This window comes from Oryzias melastigma, linkage group LG7 (assembly GCF_002922805.2).
Source record: "Oryzias melastigma strain HK-1 linkage group LG7, ASM292280v2, whole genome shotgun sequence".
Taxonomy (NCBI): Eukaryota; Metazoa; Chordata; class Actinopteri; order Beloniformes; family Adrianichthyidae; genus Oryzias; species Oryzias melastigma.
The window spans coordinates 27139395-27145309 of NC_050518.1; the positions used below are offsets into that span (position 1 = coordinate 27139395).

General features: G+C 39.8%; 1 long non-coding RNA gene across 2 annotated transcripts in view; it reads left to right on the top strand.

The window, feature by feature from the left end:
• The first annotated feature begins 13 nt into the window (after positions 1–13).
• LOC112159808 overlaps positions 14–5915 on the top strand; it is a 27862-nt gene continuing 21960 nt past the window's right edge. Inside the window, exons 1-3 of one of the 2 annotated variants that reach the window (XR_002921541.2) lie at positions 14–272; positions 559–711; positions 1048–2060. This is a non-coding gene — a long non-coding RNA (uncharacterized LOC112159808). Of the gene's footprint in view, positions 712–1047; positions 2061–5915 lie in introns of both variants that reach the window. The other variant, XR_004948238.1, reaches the window with a different exon arrangement.

Here is a 5915-nt window from a genome sequence, read left to right on the forward strand (position 1 = left end):
TTTACAAGTTGATGGACTTTTATTTTGAAAAGATATGCCTTTTCCTGTTGACGTAGTTCATGTGACTGGCAACAGCCAATTGGGTTTGTTGCTGAGTTGAGAGCTTAAATGCTAGAGCGTAGCATCCATTTGCAAGCTTCGCAGCCAAGATCTAGACAAGAAATGAAATAATCGAAGTTGAGTTTTTTTGTTTTTCCACCTGTCTGGCCTGGAAAACAGTTTTTCTTTTTCTTTTTTTTTTTCTTTGTTTTTTTTTTACCAAACAGGACTTGGTGAGTGTTAAAATGATATTTTTTTTTGCATCCAGTTGATATTTCATGTTTATTTTTGGTAAATTTCTTGAAACGAAAGACTAAGGTATTGAGTTTATGTTGTTTTATGTATTTATTGTCAATTTGTAGAAATGTTGGCACATTAAAGTAGTGAAGGCTCCGCCATTACGCCTGCGTAACTTAAGAGTTCTGTTAACACGAAACTGACGTATTTTTATTTATTCCTGCGGGTTTCCTTAGTATTTTAATGTCCTTATTTTAAGTGTATTTTATGTTGGTATGATAGGCCATTAAGATTCGGCCGATAAAAACGGACTCCTCAATTCGGGATCCATGTGAGGGAGAAAACAAGATGGCGAGCCAACCCTTGATGTTATCCTAGCAAAGGACCAAGCGCCCTCTGCTGGACATTTGACAACCCTTTTCTTCTTTGGAACTGGTAGGAACTTTCCTCATTCCCTTGCAAACCGCAGAGCCTTCCTGGACAATATTTGACAATCGAACTCAAACTCATGAACACTCCGAAGTCACGAGGAAAGAGAGATACATTTTTGTCTTTGGGTTTATACAGTCATTTGCTGAATCACTTTGAGTTAAATACACTGAACAAAAATATAAACGCAACACTTTTGTTGCTCCTATTTTTCATGAGATGGACTTAAAGATCTAAAATTCATTCCAGATACACAATATTACCCTTTCTCTCAAACATTGTTCACATATGTGTGATAGTGAGCACTTCTGCTGTGCTGAGATAATCCATCCCACCTCACAGGTGTGCCACATCAGGATGCTGATCTGACATCACGATTAGTGCACAGGTGTGCCTTAGACTGCCCACAATAAAAGACCACGCTGAAATGTGCAGTTTTGTCTCACAGCAAAATGCCACAGATGTCACAAGCATTGAGGGAGCGTGTAATCGGCATGCTGACAGCAGGAATGTCAACCAAATCTGTTGCTCGTGCATTCAATGTTCATTTCTCCACCATAAGCCGTCTCCAAAGGCGTTTCAGAGAATATGGCAGTACGTCCAACCGCAGGCCACGTGTAACCACACCGCTGGCCTCGACTTTGACACGTGTTCTACAGGTATGTTGCAGGTGACAAGTCATAGTCTGGGCCCACCATGGTCGTAGTGAACACTTGTACAACAGGTAAGGGTGAAATAGTTGAGATGCAGGTGTGTATGATTCTGCACAAGAAGCCCATAATTGCTGTTCACATGATAAGTGCGCGCTCCTTTCTGCAACCTGATTGTTAGAAATTAGACAATCGGAGTGTAATTTGTGCGAACATTACTACAGGTACCTAATGGGACTATTATCCATAATCCTTATACTTCATAGTACACGCACATCAGTGGTTCTTCCATTTTCACAACGTCCCTTGAGGTGGCCGTACAAGCCTAAAGGGAACTGCAAGACACCTGCGCTCCCCTCAAGAGCTGCAGCACTCAGACGCCTCGTGATCTTATTGTGCGATTTCTTCGCACCCATTTTTAAAATTGAATCAGACAAAAGCAAAGTAGAGTAGGACCTTTTCCTTCTATGCTTCCACATGTTGCTGAGGACTCTAGTTTGAGGTTCAGTACAAAGGAAACAACAATAGAGTTTTTACCAAATCTTCAGGCTCACACCTTAAATGTCATTCTCACACAGGTCCGAGAGCGTGCCCTTCTCCACGCTGTTTCAGCGGAGCGTTTGGATGAAGGATGACGGATCAGGATGTCTGCTCATACACGTGTGCTTTACTACAAACACTCATCGGGCGTCGGTACTACACCAGGTACTCATAAAGAACCCCTCACATCACACTGCTCATGCACCCACACTAGCAGGACTGTGTTGCCATGGTAACATCAGTGGAAGGATACGTGAAGTATCTTGTTTGCTCTTTGAAGTGCCCTCTTAAGCGCTTTTCTAAGAGGATGAAAATGTAAAAAGAAGAAAAATTAAAAATCTGAAATGAATTCTGTTTTTCTTTCTAACAAAAGTCTGTAAGATAAGTTTGTAAAACGAGATTACATTTTATTTGCATCTTGAGAAAAAGCCGTTCCATGTTTTTTTTTTAGGCTGGAGGCTGAAGCCAATTTTTACTATCCAACCTGTGGGAAATACTAACAAACATAAACGCACCGGAGGAAGCAGAGTCCTGAAAACATGAATTTTGCATAAGGCAGTAAAGCTCAAAATGAAGAAGCTGTTGCGGTGGCATTGTATGCCTCGGTGCATAGCTAACAAGTTTATATGAATGCAGCCCGAGTGGGTGGTGATGCACTGTGGTCGATAGGATTCACACCGGGCTTTCAACATCACACCATCACACAGTCTCCTCAGCTCACAGCTCCATTTTTACAAAGGTAATCATTTCTCCTCTGTGGATTTTCTCAATTCATTGCTCTAATACACACACACACACACACACACCACACACACATTAGTCAATTCTCTTTCCCACTGTGACACCACCACTGATGGAGTGATGAAATGATTTTCTCCTCCAGTGGTTTTCAATTCACATTAGTGAGAATATTGTGCTCCGCTTTTTAAACGGTTGCAGGTAAATTAAAGTATATTGGGTCCACGGAAAGCCAATCCTCGTCTCTTTATCATTATGATCTAGACCACATGTGTCAAAGGCAAGGACCGGGGGCCGGATCCGGCCCTCAGGCTAATTCTAGCCGGCCCTCTAGATCATTTTGTTTTATTGTTATTAATGGCCCCATGTTATCTTGCGCTCATTTATAACTTGTATAATTTTGACAAAATATATTTTTATGAAAAGTAAAATATTGGAAGTTATTTAAGATTTAAGTTGGGAGCGGCTGGATGGCTCAGTGGGTTGGGTGCAGGAGTCCCGTGAAGGAAACCTGGGTTCAATCTCCTGGGGATGCATTGAGCTGAATCCATATTGGGTCCTTCGGCAAGAATTTTGACGCTGCTGCCTTACTGGGTTCCCCCTCAAATACTAGCTTGTGTCAGGAAGGGCATTCTGAGCAAAAACTCTGTGGAGGTCTACGTGAGAATGTCTTTTCCTTTAAAGAGTAAAGCACTTTTTTGTAAAAATATTACATTTACTCTTCCAGCACAAGCACTGCCTCTGCCAATGCGATCTGTGTGATAAAAGCATGAAGGACATCTTCATGTGAAGACAGACCAGACAAACGTTGTTTGTTTATTGGAACTTCCTCAGCAAACATGTCTTTTCAACCAAAAACACTCAAAGAAAGAAGAGAACAAAAAGCCCAAGAAAACAAATCGACATCTGATGCCGGAGCAATAACAACGGGGGAATTGAGCTGCCTCTCAGAGCAGCAGTCAGGTAATTTGAAAATCAGAAGGAAGAAGAATCTGCTATGGGAATCGAACGCTCAGAACCTCCGCTCTGGCACAGCATGAGTGTCCTGACTGCTGATTTGGGTCTAAAAGCTTGCAGGTAATTTGTTCTCAGTTTCAGCTTGATGAGCCCAGAATGTGCAGCTTGTGGTTCAAAAACTTGAGTCTTTGTTATTTCTTGCTTTTTTTCTGAAGGTGGTCGATCCTGCAGGATTCAGCCAAAATGCATCAAATTATTGAGGAAATGTGGCTGCAGGCATTGGGAAAAAAAGAAACATTTTTAACCATTGCAGTGTCAACGTTTATTGATTTCCTTTTATATTTCAACAAAAGAAATGGTCAAACAAACCATGATAAAAAGTGCTTGAAAATGGAGTGGAAAGAAGAAAAATCTTATTAATTCCCACCTCCAATCTTACTATATTTTAACAAAACCCTCAAACTCATCTCAACTCCACAGCCACAATCGAGTCCCCGCCCCCCTGAGCGCGGCTGTTACGGGCACGCACGCGCAGTCTCTCCTTCTCTCCTCTTTCAGCCCCTCGTGACACGTGATGCGCGGCAATAGACAGACTGTCTCATTTTTCTTTTTTCATGGAGTTTCTCCTCTAAATCAGGTGTTTAAACTCCTGATTTTAAAGCGTGTCTTCTCTCCCTCACACTCTGTGGATCTGTCGGTAACAAACAGCTGCGGAAGAATAATCCAGTCAGACCGAAAAATTTTCAATTTAGAGGAGGGGGGTCCGGTGACGACGTTTCCAAAACAAAATATATAAACATCGTTACCTTGATATTAAAAATAAAAGTATTTGCGATTATATATTGGTTTACTGAAATAATGTTTTCTGTTGTGTCCTTTTGTCATCATTCGGGGCCTCCGTGCCCCCCCTCTCAGTCTGGGCTCCTAGAATCAGCCGCTCCGTAAGAAGAAGAAGAAGCGCGGCTCTTCCGGGGGTTTCTCCCGTGTTCATTTAAAACGAAAGTTTATCGCAATAGTCTCATTTCACTATCGAAAAAAGTAATTTTGCAATAACGATAATTTTCGTTTTGTCGCCCAGTCCTACAGGTAAGGATGTAACGGTTCTTCAGGAATTGGTAAAAAAAAGACAATTCAAACTCATTAACATGTTCATCAATGCAGAAAATTAAAAAATCGATTCGACAGCTTTCCATGCTGGCGCGCCTCTGTGTGTGTGTGCTTACACACCATCCGCGCAATCAAAAGCACATTTTCAATGAAAATCAATGCAAACACGCACACAGAATTCCTGGCCTCTGCGCATGGAGCACACGTTGCTATCCAAGTTTTTAAGTCTGGTCGCAAGCTCTATGTGAACCACCTCTGAGGGATAGCTACAGTAAACCTGGACCTGCACGTTCGATTGTTCAGTATTAAACTTGTACTTTAGAAAACCAAAGGAAAAGACCACACACCACAATGTAGTTGGAATTAGCCGGCTTATTTAAAGAGACGTGGATAAACAATACAAAGACATATACCATTAAAGAAAGAAATCACAGTTTGGTTTAAACTTATGATTTAGATTAAAATGATTTTTTATAACCTAGGTTAGTCCTTAAGTTCATTTTTGTTCAACCTTTAAGTTAGGATTGAGATCTATTTAGTTTTTTCTTTTAGTTTTAGTTCTAGTTGTTCAAAGATTAGTTCTAGTTTATTCAAGTTCAAGTATCAAGTTCTAGTTTTGTTTGAATTCTAAGTTTAGTTCTTTTATGGCATTCTAAATTAGATTAAGTTTTCTTAAATTTCAGTTTGTTTTCCGATCATTACTTTGACCACCAAAACAATCATTTAAATTGCACAATAATGCTGTACAGTATTATTGTGAATTAATATAAAAACTAGAGCTGTCAGTCGATTAAAAATTTTAATCGCATTTCCAGAGTTAACTCGCGATTAATTGCAAATTAATATGCGGCCTTTTTTTAGGAAAAAATGTGTGCTTTGTGGAATTTAACAGTTCTACATTAATTATGAAAACAAGAATGACAATTTTAATATTTTTCATCAGAAATATTTTCTGTTGTAACATTGTATTGAGATAAACTTTCTTAACAATAAAAGGCTGTAACATAAAATCCCTAACAAAATCCCTAACAAAAGCCCAAGTTTTTTTATGTCATTACAAAACAAAGAAGGTAAAGAAATTATGTTTAATTATAAAATTTGCATAAATTACTGATATGTAATACACCTCATGTCACAAAGGCAGCTGAGGCGTTAGGATCCAAGTGCAACCTTTATTATACGACTAGAGTAAAGGGTGGTTCTGATGCTGACAGAGAA